We start from the raw sequence: 21,974 nt of genomic DNA, 5'->3' as shown, positions 1-21,974 counted from the left end.
TAATTAATATTGTGTGTGAGATACTAAAGGAATAGATACAAACAAAATTGTTATACTGTACCATACTCAGCAGGTTAAACGAATGATAAAAATTATAAAATATTTACAATTAAGGAAAGAATCTATATAAGCATTAGATTTTAATGTTAAAAATTGAATTTGCAAATCACTAGGACAATGTGTATGATGTATAGATGGAAAGTTTCATATTCTGAAAAAAAATTGAGAGAGAGAGACAACATCCAAAGACAATGTATGAGATAAGTTGATAACGAACAGTAATCAAGCCCAAAGTCGAATGAAAATAGGAATCGGAAAAAAACAAACGTGGAACTCTCAAATCATCAGGAGGGATAAAATGCCACGGAGAAGCAAGCATTCCTTGTCATCTGGTAACGTCCACTCTTCTTTTCTTGCTCGGGAAAAAGAGAAAAACTGTAGTAAATCATTATGTAAATAATGGTCTCATAATAAATACGAAAGCAAGTTAGTCAGCATTTGATTTAAAGAGAGATGGAATTTGTTGAAAAGTTTATGTTATCAACCATGTGTCATAATGGGCTGCAAAATATTGAAGTTAAACGAGACTGTTGGTATTGTTGTTTCTTTGACCTGTCTGTCAATAGATTGCTTAATTTTAAATTGTTCTTACGTAGGGCATAATCTTGATTACGCGAGCCACAAACCAAATATATATTGACAGGGTATAATTCAAAATCAGTAAAAGAAATTAATGATAGAAAAGTTTAAATTCATTACCTTAATTATAGAGTTTGTTGTTAGGTTAGCTTTAACCCCATTTTATTATGTCCAAATACGAAACAGATTTGTCAACTTCTGTGGTATCTTTTATTTCGAGTACACTGGAATATATGGAATCGACTTTTGAATGGATGCAATTCCTGAATTAATATTAAATTCCACTTTGAAGGCAATAACTAATGTTTTCTTCCCATATATAAGTTTTAAAATAAATTCATATAAAACGAAGATTTGTCTGCTATCAACGGGAAGTAATTGCTGTCCATTGTAATTCCTATACATGTAGATCGTTGAAAGGTCTGATCGACGGTCTGAGACACTGTCAATCGGAAACTCAATCATACTTTCGATATCAACATAAGACTACTACATGTACTAACTAATGAAGTCTTTGTAATTAAACTCTTTTAAAATTAAGATCTTCAAACTTGGAACTTGAAATAAAGAGAATGAAATGAATGAATTCCATGTTTTATCTAAATTAAACCATGGAAGTCAGTAGGACAATTGTCTTTCATTCAAATAACGTCAAAGCCCTTTTTAGAACCCTTTAGCATTTGGACTTCAAAATTGAATTGAAAATAGAAGTTCAAAAATAAAAATTACTCATGCAAGTTTGTATACTGACATACATGTATCTCTTATTATTTTTCTAAAAGTAATTACTTGAAAAATCCTTCTCATTATGTTCTTCAAATTTGGAACTTAAAAAGATACATTCAAGAATAGATGCATTGCACGTTTTTGTTTTTAGGCGTAACAAATTTTTATTTAAAAAATGGTTCCATATTATAATTAAAGAATCATTTGACATCTGTTGAAAAACAGAAAGAAATTAAGATAAATCACATATCTTTATGGTTTTTTTTTACCCTGACCGGCCCTTTTCATTATTCAAGGTAAAAACTTTTCTGGCATAACATGACAAGTTTAAGGCTAAAAAAAAATTCAAAATGAAACATAGATAAACTTGAACATTATGAAAAAAAATAAAACAATCAGTCTGAAAACATTCCACAGACCCCTTGAAATAGATAGGGTCAGGTGGGATGCATTGCACCTTTTTTCATTAGCTTGTTTTTACTAGGTAAAGGAGAAGTTAGCACCCTTTATTAAAACTTAAAACTGACAATATTGATCTCAGAGGATAATGTATAGCTTGGACAAAAGTAATTTTTTCTAGATTTCTCCATTGTTTATCACTTATTACCTTTTATAACAAAATAACAGCATAAACTTCTGTACTAATAATCTTATATTTACGTTGTAATTGGTATTTTTTGCAGTAAATTTTTGAAAATATTATATTTATATATAATATATATTATTATATATTATAATGAGTTTATTTATACAGAGTATTTCTTTCTTGTTTTCAAAATCATCTCAGACAAAATAATGCATTATCGTACACGAAAAAGATTTTTTCAGATCAAAAGCCAACATAAATCAATTGCTAATCTGTAATCACATGGTTCTACGTAATATCTTCTCCTACTTCATACTTATGGCACTACCTCAATCTTGGCACTGTCAGTGTGAGGTGAGATACATTTTGACATTATTTTCCACACATTCCTCCCCTTTTCTCTCTCACCACGAGTGCAGCTGATACTCATAGATATCTACATCTGCATACTTTATAAGGCCTGCTCACGTAACTAAGTCGTTCCCAATCCCAATCACCGTCATGTGGTGCTTCATTCAACGTCGACCCGAATTACCTCCCTCATAGAGAGAAACATCGTGGCGGGTCCAGGTATAAAGAACTCAAAATTTATGCCCTCATTTTAAAAAGTGCCTAAACCAATATGCATGGCTAATATTTTTCATAATCTGTAGCCTTCAAAAGGCTCTGGTGTGTTTTATGATTGATCAAGTATGTATTTATGTCTTTAATTTGCTATTTTACTTCTAACAATAAAAAGTTTATAGGATTATTCATTTTGTACGAGGGAAGCATTTGTGTTGACTTTTATTATATTATTAGCAACCATAACCCTGCTCTAAGTTCCTCACTTTTCTGTTAGGGAGCATTAATTATCTTTTTCGTCCCATTTTGTTTTACTGCAATATTTTGACAGAATATGATCCAGCAGATGCATTAGCATTGAATCAATACCCCTCAGTCAATGAAGCGATACAATGATGCACCAAGTGTTTGTTTGTTTGTCTGTTTTAATAAGAACATAATTCAATTTATTTCTTTAAATTCTTGCGGGATGTTAAAATATTCAATACTCAAAGGCATCGAGAATACCAATTACAATCTTTAAGGTATTTAGCAACGTAAGTATTATTTTATTATTATAAAACATATGAATTTTAATGAAAGAAAATAATGATTGGTAGGAGGAAAACTGTAGGCATGTATATCAATAGAAAAAGTTTCAAGGTTCCATCTTGTTTATGGAAGCATTTATAATTTTGCATGATCTTATAAACTTCATCAGCTCTAAAAATATGGAATCATCTGTTTATAATAAAAGTCCCGATTCCCCGTCTAGGAAAAAGGACTCACTGACAATACAAACTAAAAGTTAAAAAAAACAACACAAAACTGCAAAATATCTAATTCCTCAAAAAGATTCTCAATAATTAATGCATGCTAAAGTTAAATTTTTCCTTTAAACGCTGCTGTGTTTAAAAAAACCGCATTCTGCTGCTAAATTGCGAAGACCTTTGCAATATTGTCACAGTAATAAGTGTAATGGTTTTTCTTACAACTAGAAAATTATATTAAGATATCGTTATTTCGTGTCTTTTGTTCAAATTAAGAATGCAAGGTGAGAGTTTCCTTCTTTTATGTCAACCTGATAAAAGATTAAATAATAGAACAATTGGCTTCCATGAAAAACTTGTTTATAATATCAAAGTAATTAAGCATTAGAAACAAACTTTATGAAACTTTATATATGATGAAAATGGTCCAAACAAGACGAATGTTAACACTTTTTTGTCTTTAAACACATAAATCCATTTTTGTGGATAAAAGGCATTTCATCCTGAAGAAAAGAAAGTACTAGGGTATTTTAAATAAATGATGAGGTTTAGCTGGATTATTTTGATATTAGTGATCACATCCAGTGTGTATTTACAACATTGAACAGAGTTAGTTTCCCTTGACAAATCACCTTCTAACGATTTGTTTAAAACATAGGAACAACATTTTTAAAAAAAATCATTTCACTCAAAAAGGAGCACACGGCAGGTGTGACCAGTCAGCAGGGGATACTTCCATGTCACCTGATCCCACCTCTAATGTTTTTGATGTCCGCGTGCGTGCTCTGCTCCTACAGTATAATTTTTAATGAACTTTTTAGCTAGCTAGAATACCGTTTGTTATCATAACATATTTCATATATACCATTTGATATCAATTTCATTAGACAAAAAAGGATTTCTTGCCAAAAGATAATTAAATGAAATAAATTTAATTGTGACATTTTTTTCCTAACATTGATGAACAAAAAAGTTTTTTAAAGCAAAATGAGCTGCAACATTGATGTCAAAATTTTCCGTTGCAAAATTGGCATTAACAATTCCATGGACAGAGGAAAAGAACATTTATAAACTTATGTAGTTTAAATTTGATAGAAGAACTATTTACAAGTTCTTAATGATGTAAAATTACATTATTGGCGTCCAGTACAATATTATTTTCTAAATTAGAACTAAATATTTAATTGTACAGAGGTCTTTCTTTTGAAACAATTAAATACTTAATTTTGGTCTTATAGATCATAAAGGTTTAAATTACTCACATATTTAACATAATGACACATTTTAATAGCTAAATATAAAATTCTCAAAATGCGGCTCATATTGCTTTAAAAATTAATTATTACTATGAAAATAATCAGTATGACATTTCTTTATTAGCAGGAAACATTTGAACTTTTTGTAAATTTTAGATGCTAATTTCATTTCATTTTTTCATTAATCTTAGACATATATATCTTACAAATTAAAAAAAAACATAATAAACATAATTTATCAAATTATTTTTTAAAATGTATTTTAAATGATTTTGATTCATCTACTGCTATATAAAATTTGGTGCTTTTCGAATAATAAACATTCTCTTTCAAGCTCAGAAGGGAAAGTACTCGTGTTTATGAGATTCATAAATAATCTACTCTCTTTCAATTAACAAAAAAATTATACACTCGTTTATTTTAAAACATACTTGTATTAAAGGAAATTTATTTCCATAAGAATTTCGGATCTATATAAACACGAAATTATAAACAATACAATACATGAAACCACAGAAACATGAAGCTACTAGTTTTTTGTATTTATTTATTTGTTTATTTTTATTTCTTCATTTACTTTATTTTTTATTTATATATTATATATTTTTTGCAATTTCGCAAAAGAAAATTACAAAACTAACTAACAAAGTAAATAAAAGAATAAAGTTATCTAAAGAAATAATTGAAAATTTAATTACCAATGAACTGTACATATTTTGTTGCAATTATACATTTAATGTAAAAACATCTTCAATTAAAATATTTTGGAATTTGATGCAGTGATTTCAAAGATTGTGAATCTACTTTTAATATTATCCTTTTGTAACGAAAAGATTAATTAATTTTTTTATTGTCATTAATTTTTAAATGATTTCCAAAAAAATTCTCTAAAAATATTTGAATCTGGTACAAATATCTAGCGCCATACACTTTTTGTAATTTATTTTCCTCTGGAGAAAATTAATTTAACCTATTATTTTACGCAAGTTAAAATATATATTTCCTAATTTGCTTTTTCCCATAAAAATAATGGACTATGTATAATTGGTTTTATCATATAAAACATTTTACAATAGTTGGATTCTGTTTTATTAGCAGGAAATTATTAAAGACAAATCAGAAATTAATATGTATTTGCCTGCTTCAGTTATGTTCGAGTCTTCAGTAGTTTTATAAGTTTTATTCTTCTTCAATAAAAACAACTCACTAAATCATATTCCTAATTTGTTTAATTCAAAACAATTTAAAATATATGGAATTTATTCATTATAAATAGGAATACCACATTCAAAATGTGGAATTGCAAATTGATATTTGCGATATAAATGCTAATATTTATTAAATAATTGTATTCCACCGTTTTTTTTAAAAGAACACATATGCATGCTAGTTATAAACAATTTACAAGAATAAATGATAAAATCTTAAACGTGGAAACCAGATGAAGAACTTTGCTTCTCTAAAATACTGTGATCGTTTGATGCAATTTCTTAGTATACACGAACTCTCAAATAAAGAATTGAAACAAATTAAAAGAATACATATTCTGATTTAATCTAAAATATCGAAGAAGAAGGCAATAAAATGTTTTTATAATCAAATGACCATTTAACGTAAACAAATAATTTATTGCTGAATATAACTGCTAAAACGGTTCACATGGTTTTACTTCTTTAAAGAACAATCGGAAAATATATTATTTTGTTTATTTGTATTCCTGTCGTTACTTAATGCCAATTTAAATTAATTATTGATTTTATACAAATATATTTTTTGAAAATATAATAAATAATAAGTCTACCGTGAAATATGTTTAAGTACACGCTAAATTCAAGAACTTCTATTATATTGATTGTAACAGAAGAATTCGTACAAAAATGTCGGTTAATGGCCTATTGCTGCTTCGTTCAATTGAATTTTTATTAGATCATCTGTAACCTCTTTTGATGTCTCTCCATAACTACAATAAAAATATGATAAAGTCAAAAAGAATATCTGTCACGTGATAACTTGGTTTTGGTTATTTCCTCCAATAGCATTTTAATTTTTCCTGGTGAATTGTTTTATTCACTACATTAAATCAGGGCGAGAAACCAGGTTTTGAGGAGTTATGTAAGTAATCATTCATTTCTCAACAATTTTAACAAATTGTTAAATTAAATGGTTGCGGATCTGATTTTTTTATAAATATAATTTTAGTGTTTTTAACTCTTACTTACTCATATTAAGGCGTTTATTGTTTCTTTAACTTGACCAAGTATATATTTTCACATGTTTTAAAAACCTATTTGTACACTGTTTAATTGACTGTTTAACAACCATGTAGTTAGTCTCCAAAAACGAATGCTAAAGTAAAATATCAATAGAAAGCACGATTTTTAAATAACACGTGTTGAAAATTTTGAATTTAAAAGCTATTCGTCATGAATAAAATTCATGGGATCAATTTCTTGGAGTTATCTTTCGCTGACAGTGCGACTGCGGGATGTTCGATGGTGTTCATGTTTGCGCTTATGCTAAGGGTAGATTTATGTCTCTTGCCACTGAGCAGATATGAAGCTGTTATTTTACTTTGTGTGGTCTACTTCAGACAAGCGCTCTTTACAATCAAAAAAAGACTTTTTTGATAAGTGTTTGGGTGGGCTTATTCTAATCAGTAGAGGTATAAACCGCATGCGCATTTAAAGAAAATAAAATGAAGTACGTTGTGGAAAAGATACATCAAGAAGCAATAAAAAAGTTTCCAGAACTATAAAATAAAACATTTACATTTCAGATACTCGAAAAATTTTTGCCTTTTTATTTGTACAACTGTCACCATAAAAATGAATATTTTTGTAGATTGATATGCGTCTAAGTTATGATTAATGCTTAAAAAATAAACACAGATAGGATATTTACAAGAAGTTACAATGTTAATTCAAAATAACAGACTATTGATGTATTTTGTGTCTTTTCCGCTTTGTGAAGTAAAACATGTTCATAGAAATTATAAAAAAAAAACTGCTTAAGTTACATGAATATAAATTGTATACATGTAATTGCCGAAAGTAGTTTTGTCAGATATAAAGGAAGACTTTTCCTTCAATAACCAGTGCCTTTTCCTTTCCTATTTACATGTATATGTCGAATGGTTTCACCGCCTTAAGTTCTCAATTTTTAATCGGTGAGCGGATGAATCTGCAGTCAGGAACATTTTACCTGATTTTTTTTTTCAAAAATACGTCAATCAATTGCAGTATTCGACCTTGAGACTTTAATTCATTCTACAGTAGCCTGCTTCTGTTAAAAGAGTTTGTTAATGCAGAACATACGCTTACGTATCGATTCAAATTGAAGATTTATACACGAAGTGCAGGTGTGAACAGTTAGTTGTTTTTAATATACATGTACCTCTGTGATTTCTCTCCATATAAAAATATAAAGATTAAACCTGCTATTCTAAACAGCCCTACCGTGGAATAGTTTTTGTGCTATTTGTCAATGTGGTGAAATAGTAAAAAAAAATATTCACCAGCGGCATTTTGTTTCCCTCGCTTTTCATTTCGGTAATCCTGGTTTTATCCCAATTGTGACGTAACACAATACTAGTCGTCTTCGGTATAAAAAAAAAACACCTATTAACTGACAATAGCAAGTCTATCGCCCCCCTCAACAGCAACTAAATTCAATAAGTTTATCTCTGATTGAACCACTACGATGGCTGGAAATAAGTTAAACAATTAAACCTCACAGAAATATTAGGATAAAGTTTGTTTCAGAGAAACAAAAATTTAATTATTAAATATACAAAATCACATACCTATTACTATTTATTTGCACAGTGGTTACTGTCGAAGCAATGTTGTTCTAAAATTGTTTTGAAAAATTATCCTAATAAAAAGGTGTCCTATTACCTTCTCACATCTTCTAAATTTTTTGTAATAATAATCAATACATCATTCTAAGAATAAATGTTAAAAATTGAGCCATATGACATTTTTATATCTTTATTTCAGTGATAAACTATCTCACAAAAGAGATAATTTCGGACTTAATTCATTTTATAAAATATATGTATATCAAACAATAGTTTGATATATTTCTTAATGAAGCATTGTTTGAAAAAATCAATGGAATAGTCTCTGTTATTAATGTTTTCTTTATATCTCAATTTGCTTCATCTCAAAAGCAATGAAATTAGTGTCATTGAATAGATCTCCAAATACATGTTAACATTTCCTTAAAGAGGATAATGTACATTGATACATGTCATATATCTTTCAAAAATCTAATTGAATTCCCATGGGTACCAATTGCGCTCCGTTATTAGCAGACCTATTTTTGTATTCATATGAAGCAGAATTTTGCAAAATTTATGCGTGAATTGTGTGGCCTTCATTACTTTGATATATCGATGAATATATTAACAATGGTAATTTCCATTCCTACATGTACGTCGATACGATATATCCAGGAGAGCTTGAGAATAAAGACACGACAGAGTCTGACACATCTGTTTCATTTTTGGGTATTTTACTTGAAAAAGACACTAATGGTAACGTAACAACCAAGCTCTATGATAAAAGTGATGACATTAACTTTTCTATCGTCAACTTCCCTTACATATGCAGCAATATTCCTTCATCAGCTGCATATGGAGTGTATATATCTCAGTTGATTCGATACGCTAGAGCATGCTCTACGTATGTACAATTTCTAAAACGAGGTAAATTATTGACAAGCAAGCTGATGAAACAAGAATATCAACAGTCTCGTTTAAAGTCATCATTTTGTAAGTTCTATTGTCGATGCCATTACTTGTCAGCAAATTCAATTTATCTTTGAGTCAAATGCTGACTAACGTTTTTCATACTTATTGTTAGTCCATTATTTATACACATTGACGACGGATTTTTCCGTTATTTCCCGTACCTGACAAGGAGCCTCCATGGCACCTGATACCACCTCTAATGTTTTGGAGGTCCGTATTTGCTCTGCTCCTATGTTGTATTGTTTTATGGACTTTGATATTGAATACTGTTCGTTATCTCCATATCCTTCATCCAGCTCATTTGAATATTCGTAGTCAACATTCGAATGGAAGTAACTATGGTCGATACAATGACCTTGTCAGCAAATACAATTTAGCATTGAGTCAAATGCTGACTGACGTTTTTCTTACCAATTGTTAGTCCATTATTAATACACTGAATTGACGACGGATTTTTCCGTTACTTCCCAATCATGGCAAGGAGCACACGGCAGGTGTGACCGGTCAGCAGGGGATGCACACTCCTCCATGGTACATGATCCCACCTCTGATGTTTCGGAGGTCCGTGTTTGCTCTGCTCTTAATTTATATTGTTTTATGGACTTTGAGATGGAATACTGTTCATTAACTCCATTCTTCATTCATCATAACATTTTTCCCTATATGCAGGTGATGAAGATATTTTGCTGAATAAGTAAAGGAAGTAGACGATTAAAAGGTTTAAATCATCTTTTTTTCGTTTTTCATAAAGCTTGTTTGGTAAATTGAAACAAATATCTTACAACAAAACTGGCAAACACAGTTTGATTATCATGTATGCATATGAGAGAAACGGTAAGAAGTACATTGTAAAATTTGTACATAAAAAAACGCCTTTAAAATTGGCAAAAGAAAAAATTGTGACACATTAAAAAACGTCTTTAAATGGACTTTGGTGTTGAATACTGTTCGTTATCTCCATATCCTTCTTTCTGGGAGACCATCTCTTTTGGTGAAAGGATATTAAAAGATATGTTCTTATAATGTTAAAATTTGAATCATTTAATATTTTCGAAATTTTGACTTTCTACTAACAAAAACAATTACGTTAATATTGAATAGTAAGTAGGTTTTAGCCTGAAACTTACATAGCTTGATCCACATTACAAAGTTATATCACAGGTCCAATATTTAATTTCATTTTTGAAATTAGAAAATGTTTACATTAAAAATCAGCAAAGTCTTCAAAACAAAAACATATTGCGTTTTTGTATTTTTGAATCATAAAATATATTTTATTAGTGTAAAAAAAATTACTATAAAGTATTACTAGCAGCAAGAATTAATTTTTTTTTCGATTGAATATTTTTTTAATCTATTTTTATATTTGACATAATGATTTTTTTACTACTGATAAAAAAATCATGTAGTTTGTTGAGTTGAGAAACTTAAATTTAGATGACAAAACATTAAATTTTTTGTATTGTTGTTTAGTTGCACGTTTTTTTACACAATTCTTTTTATTCAGATGTTAGGAAAAAATTTGAATTGGATATCTAAAATATACTTCTATACAAAATATACAATGACATTGTCAGCAAATAAAATTTATCATTACGTGAATATAAAATACATGGTTACTGTCTTGAAATATAAGCGATATTTGGGCGAGGGTAATTGATAGAGGGCGATTGCTTGTCGTTTACGTTTTCAACACGAGCCCAAATATCGCTTATGTTTCAAGACACTTATCATGTATTTTGTATATCCTGCAACAAATTTTTTACATTTGATCGTCCAAAACATGTTATTTCCGACAGATTTAGGCAGTTGAAACTATGACGCCATGGTGTAAACATTGCAATATACATGACGTCACAACGCTTTTAGAATGTCGGAATATATGGGAATATATGCGCGAGGCTTTAATAGGGCAGTGACCGGATAAAGCTTTGGTTTATTAGGTTACCTTTATTAGGTCAATGCAGGGGGTGGTTGCAGGATAAAATGCTATATGACGTTATTCATACTAATTGTTATGCCCTTATTCACAACTGAATTGTCAACGAATTTTCCTGTTAATTCCCGATCATGACAAAGTCGGCAGAGGATGTTCCCTCCTCCATGGCATGTGGTCCCAACTCTGATGTTTTACAGGTCCTTGTTTGTTCTGCTCATGATTTCGTTTGAATCGTCTTTGAACCAGAATATTATATTACTATTTATTATCTCCATTTATTTATTTGAAGAAAAGCCTTGTTTAAAAACACATCAGAAATGAAATATGTTTTTCCATCAATAGTGTAGTTTTAACTGTTTTTGAAGTTCTTATAATGTCAACGAATTATATTTATTAAACAAACTTTTTATTTTAACTATTATGGGGTGATCATTTTTCGAAAAATATTCCTGTTTTTTATCCCTCCCTTTTTATGACCACAACAAATTTGATAGTTATATTGACGTGAACTACTATCAGCTCGGATGACTGATATGTGAATTTAAGTATTTATGTTTATCCATTCTAGTGGATAAAACGTGTAATTATACACAGTGTGTAGTAAGTATTGTGAACACAGTTACAGAATGGTACAGAATCAGTAGCCTTATCTTAGTTGATGATTCCTTTAGAATACGTACAGCAATGCCTTGTGAATTTGCAGAGCGAATAAAAATACGAGTGCTTTCATCACATTGTTTGCTAAGATGTAAGGTGAATATTTCCTTGGTGTGTAAATGGAGTTAGTCTTAGGTTAAATCATCTTTAATGCTCAAAATGTCAATAGGATATTAATTCATTTTGTTTTAATATTTATAAATTAAGACAATAAGAAAACGCGTGTCGAAACATGATTCCCATTTTATTGGATATTTGGGGGCAATATGGAAATGTATTATTTTTGGGGGGAGAGGGGTAGCAGAAACATCGGATTCAGTAGTTTGCATTTCGATAACTGAACTTTACTGTTGATACCTGCATAAATTTTGTTGTTTTTTTTTTTTAACGATACGTGTAGTGTAATCTTGACATAAAATGTGCAATCTTTGTTAGGAGGGGGAAATATTACAAATGTGATAATAATCGCTAGGCATGTTAGTGAAACATAAAGGTATTATAATCTGATGATGTAGGTCATATGCTTTTCGGTAAGTTGATTTTGAGATTGACAAGTTTTGTACAGTCTTTTATTCTAAATTGTTGTGTAACTTCATGTATTTTGATTTTTAAAATATTACACATAGCTATCAACCTAATATAAAAGAAGACTGTAAAAACTAAAGACATTATGTGAGACTTTGTGAAGGTAACAGAGAGCAAACCCAAATAATAATAAATCGATAGAAAATTTAGAGTAGGGAGAGTACAATCCTCTTGAAACTATCAAAGATGGGATCAGGTGCGCGGGAGGAGTAAATAACCCTGTCACACTTCCTTTTTTGTTAGCAGACCTACCGTAATTTTGTATTCATATGAAGCAGAATTTATTCGAAAGCTTCAACATGAGAAGAAGAAAACACCTGCAGTGACCTTCAACTCGACATATCGATATATCGACAATGCATTACCAATTACAATAGTTACCTCCATTCGAATGTTGACTACGAATATTTAAATGAGCTGAATATAATATGTACCACACAGTCTGACACATCTGTTTTATATTAAGATATTTACTAGAAATAGAAGTTATTGGTAATAACCATTAGTGTCTTTTTCACAAAACTTTAGTATAACACGTATATGACTTTTACCATTGTTAATTGACAACACGTTCATATATCTGAATGTCTTTTTCCCCATACGATTTTGCATAATTTCTGCTTCATGTAACAAAAAAAGTGTATGTAACAATATAGCTTTATCACCTGCTTTTTTTATGTCAGAACTTGTGTGTGCTCTCAAAATAATTTTGCTAATGACCAATATTATATGTACCACACAGTTTGAAACATCTGTTTCATACACAAGTAGCACAAAACTTTATGATAAAGCATACGTATAATCATGATTGCCTTATTTCTTTCAGTAAAATGAGACATGCTATTGACAAACAAGTTGATGAAACAATAATACTAATAGTCTCCTTTGAAGTTTTCATTTCGAAAGTTTTTGTGGTCGAAATAATGACCTAGTAAGCAAAATACAATCTATCACTGAGTCAAATGCTGACTAACTGTTTTCATACTAGTTATGTCATTACCTATACTCTGAAATGTTTACGTATTTTTTCCGGGTTTTTTTTTCCTGATCATGACAAAGAGCGCGCGCATGGCAGGAAATGCTCACTCCTCCATGGCACTTAATCCTTAATTCTAAATTTATTGTCATTCTTAGTTCTGCTACAAATTTATACTGTTTCATTGGACTTTTGAGATAAAATTCTGTTCCTTATTTTCATATTTCATTTGTAAGGGATAAAGTATTATTATACCTCTACTCAAGTTTCAGTAATAAAAGTAAATCGATATACAATGTATTTTGCTGATTCCCTGAAAATCACTGTAAAAAGATTGCTTCCCTGCAAAAATGTTCGTAAGTTTGATGATTAGATATACACTTTTTCGGAACACACAACAATGTCTGTTAATCATTTGAAAAGTACTGATATGTTCCGAATAAAATCATGGATATTCATTCAGCTCTGTTAATGTTATATTTTATGAGGAGTGGCCTTTATACGGACAAGAGTAACGAGTAACGATTTATTGAATGACTTTTCATCTACATTCTGAGTATTCAATATATCCATTGCACGCTTTTCCTGAAAAATAAAAATATAGTTACGGGTTTTCAAAATAATCTGATTTGGTATCGGTATAATATAAACCAGTCGCATGTCAATGAGGGAGTCAGCAAGTTTCCATTTACCCTCGACCAAGATTATTTGCATAGGCTGCGCCTCAGAAAATAGACTTGTTGTTGGGGAAGCGGAATATTGCCGATTTTCCTCCACTGATTTTTCCCTATAAAAGAGTAAATCGATATATTTTTTGATTCCATAAAAATTCTTACATGTATTCCCTTCAAGAAGGTGTTCAAATTTGATGAACTGATACACATAAGAGTGCAACTTCTTATTGTGACGTTAACATGGTAATGTGCATTGCTAGCGACTTTGTCACAGTGTAAATTGTTCATAATATAAAATTGTTTATAAAATAAACACAATTGATTCCATATCATTGTATTTCATAGACCATTGATTCAAATACAAAGCCCTTTTCCAGAAATCATTTATTTTAACTACATTATGCAATATATGTTTCCATTGCGCGCCTTATAATGGCAAGTTTGATATTAAAAAATTACAGTAGCATTTTTGAAAATTGTATGATTTGGTATCGCGGTTTAAAAATAAAACAGTTAAAGTATAGCATTGAGGAAGTCAGCAAGATTCCAGTTCCCTTGAGCAAGCCTATTTCTCTCAGCTGCACCTAGAGAAATGCTATTGGGGAACTGAAATATTGTTGACTTCCTCAATAATATACTTTAACTGTATAATGTATTGATAAACTTATAAGAAAAAAGCTTAAACTTTAAATGGAAAATGTCAGTCAAAATAGAGTCAACAAAAGTTTTTCATATTTGTAAAAGGTGAAGTTTGTAATCGATCTCAAAATTCTATAAACAATATAAATATGTGTAATGGCATAAAACACGGACCCCCGGAAATTCTACAGGTAAGGTGCCTAGAAGGAGTAAACATTACCTGAATAAGATTATTTTAACACCATAGAATTTGCGAAATTAATGTTTATTTATCGTCAGTAATTTGTCCTAACGTGTTATTATCAGAAAGTACTCGGAGTCTGGACGTTAGTATGGAATCAATTGTTAGACATCACACCGAATTCAAGTAAAACTTAATTTATCTAGACGGTTATTAATATTGATCATGATAAAAAAAAAAGGCATTAAATATAATTAGCATGTATCGATGGATGGCACCTGAATCTACAATATACGGTTTTTATACATAGCTAGCACCTTTAGCTCAATAATCTCCATAAAACGGGCATACGCTGATATGCTAAACAATACTACACAACACAATAAACTATACAGGGTACAGGGACCTCTACAAATTTTGGCGCTAGTTTACCATCACTCTCTGTGAAAGGAATATAAATGAATAAAGTTAAACAGAATAGAAATAGGGTTAAAATATGCATTATTTATTAAACATTCATGAAATAAAATTCCTTGTTTAGTTTTCAATGAATATCACCCTCAAGCAATTTGTATTTAAAATGCTTTAAAATGGGTGCAGCGTGTCACACTCACATTTTTGCATTATTAATGTTTGATCTCTATAATGTAAGAAAATGCTTTTTCTAAAATGATAATAATTTTTGACATGACTCAAGTAATGTCCTCCTTATTTCTAAAAGAAATAAGGGGAAGAGACCTATGATATAAAGATATTTGAAGAAGTGTCAAGCCTTTTATTCGAACTCGACAAAGTAGGTAAAATATAATTTTAAACTTACAAACATTTTTAAATTGTGAGGAAAAAACAATGAAAAATTAAAATAATGTAATTAAAGTCAAGAAGGGGCATCTTTAGAGAACATAAAATATATTATACATGTTCAAATATACCAACTTCCGCCAAGCGCGAGGTTGAACTTTCGACTTTTGAAACCTGTTAACGCCCCTTTCGAGAACTTTTCATTCAAACGGAGACGCCAGCACTTACTGATGTACAATGTAGGGCTGCAAATTTAGACCAACACTCGGCACTGAGGGCCATTGAGCAGTGAGGGATTATTTTTTCGCGTAACTACCTACCATGACCTAGAACCTCGGTTTATACGGTCTTATCCGAAGGATCGGTCTCCATGACCAGTAAGATTCGGACCCGCAACGTCAAGATCAATGCCTTACTCCACGACTCTAGAAACGTAAACGTTCTATCCTATGCACCACACAGGCGATTAAGTTTATTGGTATACTCTTAGGACCTCTTGGTTCACATAAATTTCTTTTTATTCAAATGATAAGGCTGCCAGTAAATTGCCTAAAAAATAAACATTTTATTTTGAGCTAGATTTTAATTTTTATAAATAAACCTTGTTTGAAATTGCAGTCAACTTGGGATAATAGTTTAATCAGGTTTTATTTTAAAGCATTTTTGTGATGTCACATGACTGTGTTGTCATTGAGCAGTGAGTTTCGACAAGTGCAAAACAAAAATTTTTTTTTACATAGATCAATTCATGTATCACCTTCCGTTAAAAAAATATTTTACGACAACTCACCAACATAAGGAACCTCGGTTTATACAAAAATGGATAAACTACACACAATCCGCAAAATTCAGTTAGGGACATACTTCTTTTGTAGATTCACACAGCTTCATGTCCTGTTTATCACTTGTGCCAGTCCAATATAAACACGACAACGTCTTACTCGTTTCACACATGATTTTTTGCTATTGTTTGAATATGTGCATATCGGGCAAGCGAAAGGAATAGGGATATTTAAATTTCAAATGTTCAACATCATAATAGCACACTGCCTAAAAATCCAACACTTGAATTAAACAATAAGGCGATTATAGTTTATTGGTATACTCTTAGAGTCTCTTGGTTCATATAAATTTCCAGAGGAGCTGATATTGGTCAATTATTTACATATACAACAGAAACATATAAGTACGATATAACACTCATAAATTTCGCTACAGCACTGCTCCCCCGTGACCCCAAAGCCTTGGTGGCGGTAAATTCAGTCAGCACTTAGGCTGTTTTTGAATTATTAATCAACAATACGGAGGTCGTATCCCTGTTCCAAAGTCGGGGATACAGCAGGAAAACACATATGTTTCTGAAGCTTAAATAATATCTAATGATTATATTTCTAGAGACCTATTTTTTCGTTGGTAAAGATTATTTTTTATTATGAAAAGTGCTCACCTTTGCTTCCAGTGCTGGTACATTGTTATTTTCCCGTTGTTTTATTTTCAGGTTGATTATTACTTTGCCAGTTTTATGCCCCCACTGATAGAAATTAACTATTGTTTTATTATCCCGCACTCTACGAACTTCTTGCAATAAAATCAACAAAACTTAATAAATTACGTGTCCTATTCATTATCTTAATTCGAAAGTTTGCGTCAATGCCCCGAGAAATGAAATGCATCATTCTGTTTGGATCACTCTAACAAAGCATCATTGCGTTTTAATCTATACCCGGATTATGTGCATTAAGTAAGTCTTTTTGATTTCAAGTTTTGTTTCAGTTTACTTTTAACTTAACGTATGTTTTCAGAGAATACATCAGTAGATATATAATTTTTTATTATATGAGCTTTGAATTTTTAGATGAATGTAATCTTTTACTCTTTGTTGTTGTCTCTCTGTGTTTCTCCCTGATTTAATTCTGAAGTACTCTAATAAGCTCCCAGTACATGTACTGTAATGTCGGTATTCCAGACATTATTCTTGTTATGATACATCTCTTTCAGTTTACATTGGTTGGTGCATTTTTTTCTTCATTTCACCGTAACACTTATGCTCTGTGTGGTTGTTTAAAAAAACAAATTGCATTTAGACTGTAAGCCTTTATAAATTCACTTTTAATACGGTTTAGAGATCAATGAACGTGGAATTATTATATATAATTGACTTTTATCAGTGTGGACGAAATGTCTTATTATACAGCAAATCAACCAGAGTGCAAGAACATATGAGCAAATTATGCTTTATTTAATCAATACAACGCGTTTTGCTTGATCGATTGTAACATATTCCTGAAAATTTAATATACATGCAAACAAGCATGTGTCGTCCCATTTAATCGCTTCAAGCATGTTTATTTTTTGTATGACTAACAGTGAACAGCTTATTTACTTGAACTATATACCGTGTGTCGATATTAATTTTCGGAAAACAATTTTTTATATTTTGCGAACAATCCTTTGTTTATTTCCGAAATCAGTTTTCCTCTTTACTTTGTTATTGATCCTCACCGCTATTCCCCAGGGATGAATATAATTTCTCTATTGATCACATGACTTAAATATTTACTACATCATAGATGATTGAAAACATTTCTTTAGAAACGTCGTCAAAGTTACGAAAATCCAGGCAACTAATGAATATTAGGTGCCAAACTTAAAGTAACTAATAAAAAATAAATGTATTTCTGCAAAACCTTTTTTAATATCCAAATGCAATAAACAAAAATATTCATGCTTATACAGAAAATGTGGCAGATTTTTTTTTTCTTCAGATAAATTGTGAGGCTAAAGACAACGTCTTATAATAATCCTATCTGTCATACACAATAACCTATTGTAAGGAAACAAGTATGTTAAGAAAGATTACATGCATGCGATGTCTAATAATAACAAAGATGTTAGCAATTTTATGTAATGAAACATTTGGAAATAACCAAGAAAAAGTCAGCATCAGTTTCATCCCCTCTTCACACCCGCCGTGTGCTCCTTTGTTATTCAGTGTATAAGAAACATATTCCTTTTTTCAAAACGCCATGCCTAGCAATGAATTCTAAAATTTTTAAAAGTTTGGATGTTGTGATATTAAATTGATTAATTTAAAAAAATATAAGTTTAAAAATATATGTTTAAAATTGTAATTTGTTAAGGGTTAAATTTAAATTTATTTGTCGCTCATAGGAAGAGGATTCAATTATGGATTTCAGTGACTTTTTCAATACAGTGGAGCCTCATTTATCCGGACACTTTGGTTCCTACAATTTGTCCGGAAATATTTGACCGAGTTAAACTATCATTTAAAAATTATTGTCCTCACAATTTATAAATAAAGTCCACTGTATATAAGTAATAATATTTCAACGTCGGTTTGATGCTTATTCACATGAAAAAATTTTTTCTTTTTTTCCCCTTCATTTTTAATTATTATTGATTTTAAATAATAAGAGAGGAATTTTCTAGCAAAAAAGGGAGATTGAAAACCTTTTGTTGACTCTATTTTGACTGACATTTTCCATTTAAAGTTTAACCTTTCTTCTTACTAGTTTATCAATACATTTATACAGTTAAAGTATATTAATGAGGAAATCAACAATATTTGCTCAAGGGGAACTGGAATCTTGCTGACTTCATCAATGCTATACTTTAACTGTTTATTTTTAAACCGATACCAAATTGTACAATTTTCAAACATGCTACTCTAATTCTTTTAGTACCAAACTTGTAATTATAAGGCGCGCAATGGATATACAATGTATTGCTTCGCATAATGTAGTTAAAATCAATGATTTCAGGAAAAGGTCTTTGCATTTGAATCAATGGTACAATTATTTTATAAACAATTTACACTGTGACAAAGTCGTCAAACTTACACTCTTCCAAAAATTTCCCGATCATGAACACATAAATATTACGTCCCATGCCCAACTTAATGTAACTATTTTGTATTGTTTTATGGACTTTTGAAAAAAATATATTAGACATCTGCAATGTAACTACATACTTGTTTCCTTAATTTTTTTTAAATATTAAAAGGCCATAAACAAAAATCTTAATGCCTTTACTTGAAAAGTGGTAGATCTAGATTAAGCCGTGAGGCAAAAGACAACGTCTTATAATAATCCTACCTGTCATTCAAATAACCTGTTCTAGGGAAACAAGTATGTAAGGAAAGATTACATGCAATACATGTATCTCATAAAAACAACGATGTTATTAAGAAACACATTTCTTTTGTCAAAAAATCACACCTAGGTATAAATTCTAAAAGTTTTCAAAGTTTGGATTTTGCGATCTAAAATGAATTGATTTTAAAAAGGAGAAATATGTATATCGGTTTAAAGTTGTAATTTGGTTAAAGTTGAAATAAAGTTTATTTGTTCTTGAAGAGGATTCAATATATGGAGTTCAGTGACTTTTTCAGTGTATAAGTGATAGGTACACGAATTATATGGAGATAACGAACTGTATTTAAGTCCATTCAAAAAATACAAATCAGGTGCAGAGCAAGCACAGATCTCTAAAATCATCAGAGTTGGGATCAGGTGTCATGGAGGAGTGTGCATCCCTTGCCGACTGGTCACACACTCTGCTCCTTTTCATGATCAAGACATAACGGGTTAATTGTACAGTGTGTAAATTATGACCTAACAATTGGTACGAAATACGCAGGACTGAGGTCAGCATTTGACTTAATGATAAATGCTGACATGAACTTATTGTACATGTATCCATCATAACGAAATGATGAAAAAGATCAAAATGAAAAATAGTGATCAATCTCGAAACATCTTACAAACATTAGAGATCTGTTAACAGCGTATAAATTACAGACACTCTAAAATTTCAGAGGTAGGATAAAGTGCCGAAAGGGAATGAACATCGTCCTGACTTTCGAGAAAAAAATTTCTTTGAACATGAAAGTCCTCAGTTTCTTTGACTCTCTGTTACTCAAGTTTTTTTTTTACTGGTAATACGTTCTAAGCAGTCAAAAAATACATGTGGTATGTGCTCATTTGATTATATATGAATTTTAAACAATTCATACTATTACATGTAGCATCTGCTTACAAATACTATTTTCAAACGAAACGATTGAGCTTCAATGTACAGACCATAAAGTTACTGTTTATGTAGTTGAGAGTATCAGCAAACTCGTAAAAAAGTCAATATTTTGCAAATTTTATGGTCAATACAATGCCTTTGTTTCTGCATGTACATGTATATGCAATGTGTCTTTAATTAGGTCAAATATTGCCTATAAATTAACAAACTACAATGAAACAAATTGTAAAACTATTATTATTATTATCATCATGAAATGTCAACAGATTTCAGTGTATATCATAAAAGGACAAGTAGGAGAAATCGGTTGATATGGCCGGTAGACAAGAGTCTAATGGCATCTGATCCCATCTTTTATGCTTTAAGAAGTCCTAGTTTTTTTTTCTTTTTGGTCTGATCAAGTATTTAATATTAGAATTTTGTAATATTATTCTCTTTATTTAGGTCATATTTCTTTTCTATTGCCAAGGATGTACGTTCGCTTCGTCATCGGGTTCGATTTTCGTTAGCGGCGCCGCTTCAACCTATGACTTAAACATAGGTGGTGACTGTTCCTTCGCCAAGCGCTCGGCATAAGAGGTAAAAATCACGAGTCTTTTGGGTATGACCTTACAAAGGTAGGTCCCGTGTCATGGTAGGCGTTGGCGTGATAAAGAACCCTCACTGCTCAATGACCCTGAGTGCCGAAGTAAAGGTCTAAATTTGAAGCCCTTCACAGGCATACGGTGACATCTATATGAGTGAAAAATTCTCGAATGGGACTTTAAACAATATACAATCAATCAATCTAAATATGTAATGATGTCATATAAATGTTTCAGTAAATATTTTCGTCGGAGATGTATGATCATTTATCCTACCATCGATTTTTTTCTATTACAACTTCAATGAATGTGCACGCATACTTAAAATGTATGCACTCTCTCACACAACCAGATATAATGGTTGGGTCTTTTTTAGCCGGCTAAATGAATTAAGATCTTACTTTTTCTCTCCATAATTTTTATTGTTTACTCACATAATGTAAAGTACCCTCTATGATGGGACATCTAACCGCCATACAAAACGGTACCAAGTGTATATTTTATGACTAGAACATGCAGATTTTAATCAAAACAACGCACATTTTAACAGAGTCTTTGATAAACTGAATGTAATGAACTCAACTTTTTTCGGGGGCGACGTGCACTTCTCTTT

At 30.6% G+C, this 21,974-nt stretch overlaps 1 protein-coding gene across 3 annotated transcripts in view; it reads left to right on the top strand.

Annotated features, from left to right (window-relative positions):
- The first annotated feature begins 2,877 nt into the window (after nucleotides 1-2,877).
- Nucleotides 2,878-21,974, top strand: part of LOC134277335 (homeobox protein abdominal-B-like) — a 120,230-nt gene continuing 101,133 nt past the window's right edge. For all 3 annotated transcript variants that reach the window (XM_062759669.1, XM_062759667.1, XM_062759671.1), the window contains exon 1: nucleotides 2,878-3,051. The gene's annotated coding sequence lies outside the window, so the exon portion shown is untranslated. The remainder of the gene's footprint in view (nucleotides 3,052-21,974) is intronic.

Source organism: Saccostrea cucullata, unplaced genomic scaffold (genome assembly GCF_032062105.1).
Source record: "Saccostrea cucullata isolate Sc308-1 unplaced genomic scaffold, CSIRO_AGI_Scuc_v1 ctg94, whole genome shotgun sequence".
Taxonomy (NCBI): Eukaryota; Metazoa; Mollusca; class Bivalvia; order Ostreida; family Ostreidae; genus Saccostrea; species Saccostrea cuccullata.
This window is presented reverse-complemented; position numbering and strand designations above follow the sequence as displayed.